At 43.3% G+C, this 14553-nt stretch overlaps 2 long non-coding RNA genes across 2 annotated transcripts in view; one reads left to right on the top strand and one right to left on the bottom strand.

Moving 5' to 3' along the window:
* Window positions 1-14553, bottom strand: part of LOC307226485 — a 134985-nt gene that overhangs the window by 18780 nt on the left and 101652 nt on the right. The window lies entirely within an intron of this gene.
* Window positions 630-5970, top strand: LOC307226603. Its single transcript, XR_013843518.1, has 3 exons — window positions 630-792; window positions 1163-1262; window positions 5756-5970. It is a non-coding gene; the product is annotated as an uncharacterized lncRNA (long non-coding RNA).

Below are 14553 nucleotides of genomic sequence, written 5' to 3'. Positions count from 1 at the left end.
AGACTCAAAAGACAGCTACAGCAGGTGGCACAAGGACTGTTCTGCAAAGAGGGCCTGGAGCAGGAAATGTGCAACTCTGTTTAACAAGACACAGGAGCTTGATTCTGCCTTGACTAACAACACAGCATTTATACTTTTGGCTGCAAAGTGATAGTAAAAGATGTCAGGGAGAATGTTTCATTTTGCCTCTCTTTTCTCCCAGCGCCACCCTTGTTGCTCAACCACAGGCATTTATTTTAAGCAGCAAACAGAAGGGGGGAAATGAATGGACATTAGAGATCTTTATTTATTTAGAGCATTTCTAGGCTGATCTTCATCAAATCGGATTCCACGGGGGTGGACGAAAAGAAGGGATGAACCAATCTCTCAGTTTCCCCCTTTTCTCTCAGTTTCTCGTTCTTCCAATATTCAGCTCAGCTCTCTGCATTTCTGCTGCAATTTGATTTAAAAAATACATAAATCTTCATGCAAATTCATCAGCATTTTAATGGGAATTTGATACCAGTATGTTTGTATGCAGTCTTGATATTACCGTGCACATTTCTGCAAGGAATTTTCCCTAGCATGATGCACTTTTGTATGTTATTTTAACTAATATATGCATGTTTATGTACTTTCCCCTAAGGTTCCGTAGAATGTTTTTTGGTTGGAGTCCTGCATCAAAATATTCAGAGAAGTGCGAACTTCAAAGAAGAGCTGTGCTGAATTTCACATAGTGGTTTGAGAATGCCACTTAAAATGCAAACAAAATCATATCTCTCCTCTGAATTTTCGGTTTCTCCAGACTAAAAGGTAAAGGTAAAGGTACCCCTGCCCATACGGGCCAGTCTTGACAGACTCTGGGGTTGTGCGCCCATCTCACTTAAGAGGCCAGGGGCCAGCGCTGTCCGCAGACACTTCCGGGTCACGTGGCCAGCGTGACATCGCTGCTCTGGCAAGCCAGAGCCGCACACGGAAACGCCGTTTACCTTCCCGCTGGTAAGCGGTCCCTATTTATCTACTTGCACCCGGAGGTGCTTTCGAACTGCTAGGTTGGCAGGCGCTGGGACTGAGCAGCGGGAGCGCACCCCGCCGCAGGGATTCGAACCGCCGACCTTTCGATCGGCAAGTCCTAGGCGCTGAGGCTTTAACCCACAGCGCCACCTGCGTCCCAGACTGCAAGGCAGCAATTCGACTTTCCTCATCATTGTGATCAGAAATCAGGTTCAAGCGCTTCTTTGTGATCTCTAAAGGAACACACTTAGACTTCTTTGTGAACAGTGGTAAGCTATTTCTCTTATGATCGCTCAAGACTGAAAGTATGCTAGGGAGACTTTGTATAAAATATGAAGGGAAAAAGTAAGACACATTCAATCTGGCATTAAAACTATCCCCTTGGGGAGGGGTTTAAATAGGAGCTCTTGCAATCGTTGGCATTTCACATCTATGCATTTGTTTCTTCTGTCTGTCTGCCTGTGTGTCAGCAGCCATATGGAGTCCAGAAGTTCTCAAGTATGTGCCTGGTTGGAAATTTACAGGGGCAACAGACATTACAAGTAGTCCCACTCAGATTTCTTTTTATATAAATTCCCCCAAGTTTTAGTCAGTGGACTAACTGGGACATTACCTTGCCAAAAATTGGAGAAGATCTTGTCTAGGTCCAGTGATTTCTGAATTTGGAGAAAGGAAGACTGTGTACAGTGGATGTGATAGGCCACTAGGAAACACTCAAATGTGAAAGGCACCAGTAGAGAATTCCCGCTGGTTTGTAAATGTATATGCACCTCTTGATTTCTCCAAATACTTAAGAAGTAGCCAACATGGTGCACTCCAGATGTTGTGACTCCAACCCTCATCATATCTGACCATTGGCTGTGTTGGCTGAGGCTGATGGGGTTGAAGTCCACAAAATCTGGAAACTACCGCATTGGTTTAGAATGTCTGCACAGAAACCCTATTCTAGACTTTAGCACAATATTTAGCTCTTTCCCAAACAGCTGGGAAATTCCCCAAGCACAGGAAAAAGAAAAAAGAAGAAGAATTCAATTTTTTAAAAGCATGTTCGAGTTTTAAGCTGAAGAAACTACTTTGGCATTAGATGCAGCTACCAGCGAAGAGCTGGTTAGTTTAGGCTATTGGTATTTTCTAAGTTTCGTTTCAGATGCCCCACCTAATAATTTGTGGAAGCAGTTATTTTTAAGTGTGGTGCTGCTACTACTGCCGTGATGGTTTGCTTAGGAGGAAGTATGATTGTCACATGAATGCCATGAAATTGCTACTACGCTAATAGGGCGTAATTGGCAAGCAGTCTGGAATGTCCCTTAATAGCCCAAAGCACAATAGAGAAACTGTTTAAATGTAGAAGTCCGAGTGAACTTTGTCTTTTCCAGCCTCCAAAGAATGTTGAGCCATTTATGGCTATAAATCAGAATTACTTTTAACAGTGATTTTTCTGGCTTGGAGAAAATGGCTACTACTTCTGAGAGAATGAATGGGAACCAATCGTCAGTCGGTGCATATATGGCTATCTGCACTCGTTTTCAGAGGAACATAGACAGCAAACTGTAGAAATCCAATTAAAATAAGCAACAGCTGGTGTACAGTAACCAGTCAGTATTACCCATTAACTGATTGTTGGAATCCAAATTTACATACAAAGCTGCAACAATTTCCCCATTAATTTCAATGGATAGCTCAGGTGAGCATACACAAGGGATGCATGTACCCAGATCTCTTATCTATTGAAATTAATGGGAAAGGTCGTTTGTGCATCAAAGCACACACTGTTTTTTATTTAGATCAAAGACTGCAAAAGAAAAATGGACTGAGCACATTAATTCAATATGAATTTGGAGTCTGTAATATTATATGATAAATATCTTGGTTACACCACATCTGTATTATTGCAATGCACTTTGCAAAGGGCTGCCTCAGAAGAGTTTTCAAATCTACAGATGGTTCAGAATGTGGTGGCTAGGCTATGAAGGCCTTCATATAGGGGGAATGTAAGTCTTTTGTTGAACCAGCTGTACCAGCTTCTAATTTCTTTCTGGGCATAATTCAAAGTGCTAGTGATGATCTTTAAAGCCCTAAACCAGGTTATCTGAAGGACCACCTTCTTCCACAAAAGCCTGACCACCTACCGAAATCATCTCTGGAGGCCTTCCCAATGTCCCCCAAGACAGCTTTGTGGTGGTTGTGTCCAAGGGAAGCCCATAATAGGCCACCTCTCTAATGGCTTTTGTTAAATTGTCAAAAACCTTTTTTTCTTTTTTTTAGGAAGACATTTGGGTTGATGTTTTACTGAACTTATTCCGTCTCTCAGTTTCGAATTGTTTTTATTGCTGCTGTATTCTGTTATTTCCTGTTTTAGGTTTTTCAGTGTCAGATTGCAAGGGATGTTTTAAACTGTTAGATTATTATGTTATCTCTCTTGTCAGCTGCTTTGAAGAGCTCATGGTGGACATATTAAATAAATAAACTTCTGGTTACACCACTTTCTAATCTGATGGGAAAGGCTTTAATGTAGCTCATTATCCCAGAACCACTTCTTTCTTGAATGTAGCAGCTGCAATCCAGCACAGACTTCAGTAGGCTAAAGCAAGGCCACTGAAATCCTTGATCTTCCATGCCTTGGTCTTCCACACTTATTTGCAGGATTGTGAACAGTATCTATAGTTCCCAGGCATGACGCCCCCATAATACAGGGACTGGGGAACCTTTGGGCCTCCAGATATTGTTGGACTACAACTCCCATCATCCCTGACCATTAGCCAAGACAGCTTGGCCTGATGGGAATTGTAGTCCAAAATTTGGAGTGAGACAAGTTCCCTACCCTTGCCACAATATGTAACACTGGCAATCTAAATGTAGGTTAAGTGGAATCACTTCCCCTACTCCCCCATTCAATTATGTGCTTAGTGCAGCAGTACTTAAATTCTCCTTAATTCCCCAAATAATTTTTATTAGCTGCTACATATGTGGAGCAACAACAACAACAAAATCATGCTACTCTTTTCCTGAAATCTATTTGTTATTATTTATAAACACCCTTATCTGTTGCTGCAACACAACCCTGAAACATATGTAGGCAGATACAACACCAAATGTTGAAGATTCTCAAATTATTGGAGCAATCTTTGCATTTGTATACTTCCATCTACTTCGGCAAACCGACCCTCAATCCTCATTTGACTCAGAGGTTACCCGCCTCGCAATAGATCTGGACTGCTATCTATAACGCAATGCTAATATCTTTACACTGCGGAGGTTTGGTATTTCATTGAATATTCCCTTGAAACCACACCTAAGGGGTCATCAAAGAAAGCCAAGCCTCACTTTCCTATGTATTTACCAACTGGAGCATGTATTCAAATGAGCCTGGTTCATAGGCACCCAGGCTTAGTTAATCAGCCGTGCAGCTTCCCCAACCTATCATTCCTATTGATATTTCAGAGCTTCAGCTGCGCATCACCCGAGCTTCTCTGCATATCACCGCAATGATTTACCTGCATCCGATGTAAACGAAAGCAGGCAAACAAAAACGCCAGTGCTCAGGGTGGAATTTGCTTCTTTGCTTTTCGCTCAACACACTGCATCGAAAAGAAAGAAAATTTATTGAATCAAATTTAATGACATAATAAATTCTCCCCCTACAGACAACGTGGAGGCTTAATTCACTCCCGCACTTTAAGCCTTTGCCTTCAGCATCGGATGGGTCATTAGTCTGTAATCCAGCAGCTAGCCTGTTTGGAATCTAAACTAAATCAGCAAGTACCATATCAGTAGTTTCTGAAATATGACTGACAGGTCAAGTGTCCTCAAAAAGACTGCCTGGGGCAGTTGAGACTCAGCTAGGGGAACGGCTAGAACAGAAACAGCGATGAATCTGCTAGCACAAACTCACGAAAGACTTCATTCATTCTAACTCACTAAACAGCAGTTCTTTAAGTGATTTGACTTCTATTTTTACTGGTTTTTCCCCAGTAGGTCATGCAACAAAATTGCCTTGCATGTGCCAATAGGCTTAACATACAGATCAGTGGTTTGTAGGTTTTGATTGAGTGGTGGGGCACACACACACACACACGCACACACACATACATTCCATCCTATCCCGTTCCTGCCAAGTTTTCTCTGCCAACAATCTTGACAAAGGTTTTTATCATTGAAACTCATAGGTATCATCAGAGCACTTCAAAAAAACGCAACTTGCATAGAATTGTAGAGGTGGAAGAGACCATGAGGGTCATCTAGTCCAGTGTTTCCCAACCTTGTGCCTCCAGCTGTTTTTGAACTACAACTCCCATCATCCCTGACTAGCAAGACCAGTGGCAAGGGATGATGGGAATTGTAGTCCAAAAACAGCTGGAGGCACAAGGTTGGGAAACACTGAATTCTAGTCCATCCCTCTGCAATGCAGGAATCTTTTGCCCAACCTGGGGGTCAAGCCCATGACACTGAGATTACGAGTCTCCTGCTCTACTGACTGAGCTATCCTGGCACCATCAAGAGCTGCTAAAAGTTCTGCTTCCCTGGCTTTTTTTTACAGTCAAAGCATTATGGATTTGTATTATTTTAATTTATGACATTTTTTCACACACTTTCTCCTCAGGGTGGCACATATGATGCTTTCCACCGTTTTGTCCCCACAACAACCCTGTGAGGCAAGTTAAACTGGGTTTCTCTGGTTTTAAAGGAACACTCCCTGGCTTTAATCTAGCATTTCGTAACAGCGGCTCTATGAATTCTTGTTTGCTTGTTTGTTTGTTGACAGATTCCATCAGCTTAAAGAGAGCTTGAGGAGGCCCCACATGCAAGCAGACACAAACCTGGGTGCAGAAACAGCCTCATTCCTATCGAGGGATGGCAATTAATTCTGCGCTCAGTGGAAACAAAAGCGGGAACTTCTGCAGATTTGCATGCACGTTTGCTGCCAGGAATAGGAATCAGGCAAGCAAATCTGATTCATATTCGTTATTCAGGGGGAGTGGTGTTGGTCTGCAAATGATTCATCATTAATTATACCCACCCCTTTCCTGACATTTAGTATGAATTGAAATCAATCCGCTTTGTAGTGAAAGGAATGGAGCGGAATTGTGGAATTAACGATGTCCCAGATTACATTAAATTCAGCCAGTGGACAGCAGGACAAACATTGTTTTTGATGGAAGTTGAACTGCAGCAGAACAGAAACAGCACTGGTTCTGATGAATACAGGTTGGAATGGAAACGGCTGCTTTCTTGCATCCCTATTCCTACCTACAGATTAGGGAATCTCCAGATAGCCCTAACAGGCAGGAATGGAATTGTTCTAAGGCACAGAACCATAGCACAGTGGTAGAGTACGTGCTTTGCAGGGATCCATTGTCAGTCAAAGTAGATACACCTGGGCTCAACAGACCATGGGCTGACTCTTCATAAGGCTAACAGTGTGCTCCTATACTTGTCAAAAGTGATATGGCATACAATTGTGCCTGACTTCAAACAAATCCACTTTTGCAACAAGGCTTCCCCTTCCACTCCTTCCCCATCCACCCCCCCCCCCCAAAAAAAATCTACTCTGGGGAACTGGGGAGCCTGCTAGAGCACTGGGGTGGGGATGGGCAGTGGCGGAGGAAGCTGCTCAGGCAGCATGCCCAGGGGTGGGGCGAGCCACCCATAGGGGCAGGGAAGGGGGGAGGCAGCTGGGGGGGGGAGGCAGCAGGTGGACCGTTTGGACAGCGCAGATCCTATGCACACCCAAGCCACCACATCTCTCCCATGAGAGACACGTGGCTCAGGTGTGCTGCCGTCCCCGCCCAGCATTTTGTCACCCTCCTCAGCGGTGACATCCAGGTCCGTCCGCACCCACCACAGCCCCTTTCCTCCACCCCTGGGGATGGGGAAGCCCAGACTGCAGGGGGAGCAGAAGAACCCGAATTGTCCAAGTGGAAGCCCACTCAGGCAAAGTTAAGTATCAACCGCTGCATTCAATGGGGTTCCCACTGCGTGTGCATAGGATTACAACCCAAGTCTGCTATTCCTGCAATCCTGATTGGTGGAGGATGCCAGATCCTGATGGACCACACAGATTAGGCGCCATGTGCTATGCAGTCTGTATGTCTGCCTTCCTGCTGCTGAGAGTGAAGGAGACACACACACACACACACACACACACACACACACACACGCCAATGCTTATCTGGAATTATGGGGAGGAAATGCACAATTATTGTGCAACCACACCCACCCAAATTGTGTGGAAAGACTAAAAACAAACAAGAGGACTCTTGCTTGAAAAAAGAAGTGAAGGAAGTAGACTTTTGTTTGAGAGGTATTTTCTAAAGTGTGACTTGGCCGACCCTTTTCAAGAGTTATTTTGAATGTTAAAGGCAGCATATAAAAATCCAACATTTTTTTTTTCATTTGGCCTACTTACCTACAACAGCATTCTTTTAAAATGGGTATTTTTGCAATAGGAGCAGACTGCCTATAAACCAAAAGGCAGATTCATCTAAATCCAAAAGAAAATATATAACAAGTCACAATCCTTGATGTAATACTCCGGAACCCATGTTATTCTCTCTTTACTTAATAAAGATGGAGAGATTTTAAAATCCAGCAGATGTTTCAGGAACTTGGCTCTTAAAATGTGTTTGCTTTCTATAATCAGGCAGCCAACTCAGGTGTTCACTTTCCAAGCATATTGTTATGTTTTCCTTTTTTAAAAGGAAGGGGGGAATCCTACCCATAAGAGAGAGGTACTGATTGATGCAAACTGGTGCTGTTTAACCATATGGCTTGCTAAGTTTATGTAATGATACAGCAACATTCTCACCCAGGCCCATCTATGCATACAAACACACACAGAGCTAATTCAAGGTAGCCAGGGAAAATAAATGATTTTCATTTATTTTTAAAACTTTTGTTGAACTATCAAAGATGTCCTGTCATTGCAGATCTATTCTATTTTATCTATCATTGTGTGTCTAGATACTTCTTTGTCCCTCATGAAGTGAGCCTGAAATCACTAACTTGAGATTTGCATTGTAAACGGTATATACAAAAGAGACTTTTATTTTATTTTATTAGGAGGGGAAACTTTGGGGTTGATCTACCATATCAAAGCATATATTTTTGTCTCTTTTCCCAGCTACTTCAGTGATTGTATTGAAGTGAACTAAGGGGGTTAGCTTGAAAGTGGCAAGAAATCCAGTATACCCACATGCACACACAAAATCCCATTTATTGCATTTGAACTTCTCTTTATATGACTTTATCCCTTTTTACCTTTCTATCTTTCTGTAATGTTATACTCTGCAGTGTTGATCACAGCAAGGGGAAAACTGAATGGTCTATAATTCAATCCTGTACTGTAGCTTTCACTTAGCGTACAAGTTTGAGTGTGTGTGTGAGAGAGACAGAATCCAAATGATGATGAGAGGAATCATTGTCATTACATACCACTAGATACAAGCATCATCATTATATACTTTCCTGTTCCATACGTTATGATTTGCTCTAGTGACCTAGGATAGTGTTAAGGAACATCTGCATGGCAGTTCCTAGCCATCTCAAGTGCAATACCGTTAATGGAAAGTTTCCCATGTCTGCTATGCTCCTGTGGTGTAATGGTTAGAGTGTTGGACTAGGACAAGGAGGTTCTGGGTTCAAATCTCAACTCCGCCACAAACCTTACTAGGGAACTCTGTATTCTGCCTTAAGCTCCTTGGAGGAAAGATTGGATCTAAAACTAATCAAGAAAGGAAGAAAATGGTGGAGTGTAGCAGAAATGGGAAACTACCCTCCTTATGCCTTGTTGAAGCTCAGTGTGTTAAAGTTCAATGTTCTGTGAACATCTGTTCTATGGCAACTGATCCTAATGAACTGGGAATTATGCAGTGCACTGCTTTTCTTTTGGGTGGGGCATGTATGAGTGTGTGTGTGTCCCCACCTGCACTATACACTAGGCATGAGAGTTGTTAGGAGAGGCTTATTCCCCTCACAGTGACGGTTCCCATAGGGGTTTAACAGCTCACACCTCTTCCCAGGGAATTCTGGGAAAGTGTGTTCTCCAATAAATGAGAGCACGTGTTGCGGTGTGGGCCACCGGGCCAGGCCTCTTGTTGCCAGGCAGGTTAATAGTTGTTGCCTGGCATTATGATTGGATAACCGGGTTGCTGGGGCAAATTGTATGTTGCAAATTGGGTGGGCGGGACCATAGTCTTTAAATATTGGTGCACTCTGGTTTCTCTTTCTCTTTGCAGAGCGCATCGGATCACCCGCCCGCCCGCCCGCCCTCTTTTCCGGTTGACCTTGCTTTGCCTGTCATGGGGTCGTCTGCCTTGGCGCAGGGGCCTAGTAGGAATTTTGCCATTTGGTGATTGGCTGTGCCATTTGGTTTTTGCCTACTACTCAGCAATTCGTCACAACTTGTAAGGTTGCGGTTAGGCATTGGTTATAATATGCTGGTGGTGGAGGGGTCAGGATAGGCTGTGCCTGCCCCTCCTATTGCACTAAAGGGAATTCCGTTAAAGGAATCCTGGGGCTTGCCTCGATTTCATCCAATCCCTATCATGGGACCAGGGCCGTCCAATCCCTGTCATGGGACCAGGGCCGGCAAGCTTTCGGGGAGCTGCTGGGGTGAGCGGCATGGGTCTGAGGCTTAGCTCAAATGACCCCCAAGTTTGACTTTCCCTTCTACTGGCTACCGATCGGACCTCGGGATGTCAGTTCTGTCCCAGGCGGGGGGACAGATAGTCATAACCAATGTCTAAACAACCACTCACTGATTTTGTATTTTAATAAAGTTGTGGCCAAAATAGTGCCCAAAAACCAAAACTAAAATTACGTGTTATGTGTGAAGTTATTTGAGGGGTGGCCTGGGGACCTACACATGCAATGGCAGCTCTGTGAAGGGAACAGGGATCTCCTAACAGCTCTTAACACCTTTAATAAATGGCAGTTCCTAGGATTTCCTGGGGAAAGCCATGACCGTTTAAAGTAGTATCATGGTGCTTTAAATTGAATTGAAAGCACTGTCCATATTTTTGGACTCTCCTTGAAGGGAGGTGACAACAGGAGCCAGCTCTTCAAAATTTGCCACACTGCCACCAAGGGGTTTATGAACCGAAACACTGTTGCAGAAGCTTTTCCTCATCTTTCGGCCTTCCATATTCCTGTTTTCCCCTTTCCCCATCAACAAAAGAGAAGAACGAAGGAAAAGAAGGTGCAGCAGCTATAGTCCATTCTCAGTGTTGGCATATCACCCTGCTTGTCTTACTCTCCCTTCATAGGAGCATGGGAAGCTACCCTATACAGTCAGACCAGCGGCCTATCATTGCACTCATTTGCATTTAAGAAATGTCATTTGAAAAGCCCTGGGGTGTACGGGGTGTGTCATGGAAAGGAAGGATGTGCTTGTTTGTTTTGAAGTGTGGGGGGGGATATTACCTCATGGCCAATTTCCCTCCCCCTAGACTTTCTGTTCTGCCCCACTGAAGGACAACTTGGCCTGAGGAACTTTAGCATTTGTGAGTATTTCAGAAAGAAGCACCAAAGCCTTATCAAATCTCAACTGGGTCAGACTGATCCCAGTGATAAAAAAAAAAAAAAATTGCTCATTTCTAACACTGTCTGAAATAATCCCGGATTTCGTTTAATCTCTCTTCTGCTGCTAAAAATAACAGGCAGCAGTAAATTCTTAGTTGGGGCATATTGCAAAACGAGTGTTTAATCTCCTACTGTGGGGGGAGGGTATCCTAACATATAGTTGCCTAGCTCAGCTTTGAAGTTGGATTCCCACGGCTTTCTTTAATATTATGCTACATACATGTGCTCTGAATATGCTGCATTTACACCCTAAGCATAATAATAATAATAATAATAATAATAATAATAATAATAAATTAACTTTTAGTTGCTTAATTCTGTTGCCTCCTGGCTTGTAAAGTCATGTGTCAGAGGTAGGGTTGCCAGATTAATCCTCTTATTAAGATCCATCCCCAAGTTGCCATGTACCTAGGCTGGCCTGAAATGAATGCATTTTCACGGTGGTGCAGGAAGGAGTTCAGCTGCCTTTTCACATTGTCTGTTTCTTGTTTGTCTCTGTAGCTCAGTGGCCTGCTTTGCACACAGAAAATCCTAAGTTCAGTCCCCCGCTTCTCCAGGTAGACTGAGAAAGACTCTTGCTTGAAATCCTGGAGAATCACTGTCAGTCAGGGAAGATGGACCGGTGATCTGTCTTGGTATAACATCACCTTCAGAGCTAAACAGTGAGCAGATGCAAACCTTCCTATACTGACATGGCTCAAACTCTGTCACTTTTGAACATCTCTTTTTATTTTGTAAACCACCCTGAGATCTTGTGATGAAGGGCAGTATATAAAATTATTATTATTATTATTATTATTATTATTATTATTATTATTATTTTCCAGCTCAGTTTAAACACAACAAGCAGCTTGCATTTTGCAGAAACCTCCCACACCCCACCCTAAAGTAAAAAATAAAATAAAATAAAATACAAACACCCTGCAATATTCATTGCCTTTGAAATTTTTGATCTGGCACTAAAAATAACAGGCGCAGTAAAATCTTTGACAATGACACACATGTTACAAGAACTGGTGATAAAAATGACAATCCCTTACCTCAGCACCAAAGAAAGAACAAGGAAGGAAACAACCAATTCCACAAAATGCTTACTTAGTCAAATACATAGGTTGTTTTTTTTTCTGATGGGATCTCGTGGCACCCTTGCCTGCAGAATGCAACATTCCTTCCTCATTTTTGGGGTGTCTTACTGCTTACAGACTTGCATTTTAAGATCATGGTACAAACAGCAAACAAAAACTTTCTTCCTTTTTTCCTCTAGCTAATGAGTGTTTTAGCTCAGCCATATTTTCTCGCAGGTCAGCTGTAGCTTCTGTCCTTGCTGAGGCCGGATTCTGCAATTTGTTATCCTTTCCTCCCCCTGCCTCTCATTCTCTTGCTAGTTTGATCATATTTTCTAAAACTACACCGTTTCTCAGACATAAGTGCTCTGTACTTAATCTCTTGTCCTCAAAGGGCATTTCATAATCTCCTGTTGTCTACCGCCATATTTTTATTGGAGTCAGGGAATCAAAATGCCTCTGATAATAGAGACTCCTATTACATCATCAAAACTTGTAGAAATTCAGGAACCTTGAGAAGAAGAAGAAGAAGAAGAAGAAGAAGAAGAAGAAGAAGAAGAAGAAGAAGAAGAAGAAGTGTAGTAGTAGTAGTAGTAGTAGTTTGGATTTGATATCCCGCTTTATCACTACCCGAAGGAGTCTCAAAGCAGCTAACATTCTCCTTTCCCTTTCTCCCCCACAACAAACACTCTGTTGAGAGCCATGTCTCCTAAAACAAGCCGGTGGGACTGTCATTGGGTGTCCCTTTGTTATACAGTAAAATCTCCGGTGGGCAAAATGCACTTACACAGAACAAATGCCTCTGTTTTGCTTCCTTTCACTTACAATGATCACATAAATAAATAGCATCTGCCCGACTGAAAGGCTTTTGGGGTTGTTGCTGGGGGTTTTTGTACCACGTTTTCCACACACAACAACTGTGCTCAACATGGCTTGCAACAAAGAGGGCAGCAATGCATCTCCAAATCAACTATCTCAGGAACAATTTCATAATAACCAGAATAATAAAACAGCAACATAATAGCAAATACAGTGGTACCTTGGGTTACATACGCTTCAGGTTACAGACTCCGCTAACCCAGAAATATTACCTTGAGTTAAGAACTTTGCTTCAGGATAAGAACAGAAATTGTGTGGCGGCGGCGCAGTGGCAGGGGGAGGCCCCATTAGCTAAAGTGGTGCTTCAGGTTAAGAACAGTTTCAGGTTAAGAACAAACCTCCGGAACGAATTAAGTACTTAATCCGAGGTACCGCTATATACCAAAAGGGGGAGGGGAAGCAGCATATCAATGCAACAACATAACATTAACAGAATTACACCTCCTGGAAATAACAAGGGAGGTTGAACAGTTTCACCTTGGCTCTAGAGATACCCCTTCGAAGATGTTGCTCTCAGTCCTTCTCCTTTAGGAAGGCGGGAGCTGAAAACCTTCCTGTGGTGGTTCTCACATGTCAGGAGACTTTCTTGCAGGGTTGGTGACTGCTGACTTGGATAGGATTCCCATACCTTCCAGAGTGCTGAAGGTGCAACTTCTCCTCTGGCACCAAGACTACAAAAAAAGAGCAACCCTTAAACCTATTAAATCTCTCTGGGCCATTTAGTAGCTGTGAAAAACTACTTTTAGGACTGATCTTGAAAGCTCCATTGGAAAAAACACTGATTTATCGATTGCTGGGCACTGTTGTGACAATGGTCCTTACGCCTCTAAAGCTGGCATATCATGAGGCTGGTCTGACAAGAGTAGGATGATGAGAACTGCCTAGTGACCAAGGAAGCAAGAAGCCCCAAGGAGCCATACAGTGTGCAGCTGCTTAATTCCCACCAGAATAACTTGATGATGTAACTGCCCCACTACCTTTAATTGCAAGAGACATAAGCTGCCCAGAAACAGCCTGCTTCAGCTGCCACTAGGTAACACTGTGGGGTCCTGTCCACTTCTACTTAGCAGAACCTGCCTCTTTACTACAAGCCACCTGGGGCAGGCAGACACCCCTAGAAGTCTCAGACTGTGAAGGCTCAGGCTCTTGGAAGGCCATGAATGTATTTAAAGACAATGATTTATATACCACTTAATACCACAGTTTCTAAGTAGTGAGCAATAGGGAATTCAGGAGGGATGTTGAAGGATGCAGGATGCACACCTGCATGCTGCAGGAACAGGCAAGACAAGGTTAATTTGCTCTTTCTAAACGGCCTCGGTCCTGTATACCTGAAGGAGCGTCTCCACCCCCATCGTTCAGCCCGAACACTGAGATCCAGTGCCGAGGGCCTTTTGGCGGTTCCCTCATTGTGAGAAGTGAGGTTACAGGGAACCAGACAGAGGGCCTTCTCGGTAGTGGCACCCACCCTGTGGAACACCCTCCCTTCAGATGTGAAGGAAATAAGCAGCTATCCTATCTTTAAAAGACATCTGAAGGCAGCCCTGTTCAGGGAAGTTTTGAATATTTAATGCTGTATTGTTTTTAACACTTGATTGGGAGCCGCCCAGAGTGGCTGGGGAGACTCAGCCAGATGGGTGGGGTATAAATAATAAATTATTATTATTATTCTTTCTTTCTTTCTTTCTTTCTTTCTTTCTTTCTTTCTTTCTTTCTTTTAGCAATGCAGATTCCATAGACAAACCATGCAATGCATATGAACTCCAGAACATGTCTTGTTCATAGCAAACGTCCACACTGCAGCACAAAATCTGCCTTGCGACTGAATTGACAGAGCTTACTATCTATGTTTCTCCTGAGAGAAATGCTGGTCCTCAGGGGATAGCATACTCCTTCGCCTCCACCAAATTTCCCTTTCTCCCCCACTGCCCAGGCCTACGCTTCACTGAGCTTTCCTGTAAACACAATGTCTAGGTACTTCCTCTTCCCCCAAACATCCTCAGTGAGAGAGGCTGACAAACACCATGACAGTGCAGTA

Source organism: Podarcis cretensis (genome assembly GCF_951804945.1).
Source record: "Podarcis cretensis genome assembly, chromosome: 1".
Classification (NCBI taxonomy): Eukaryota; Metazoa; Chordata; class Lepidosauria; order Squamata; family Lacertidae; genus Podarcis; species Podarcis cretensis.
Note: the sequence above shows the minus strand (reverse complement) of the source record. Positions and strands in the feature narration are given on the sequence as shown.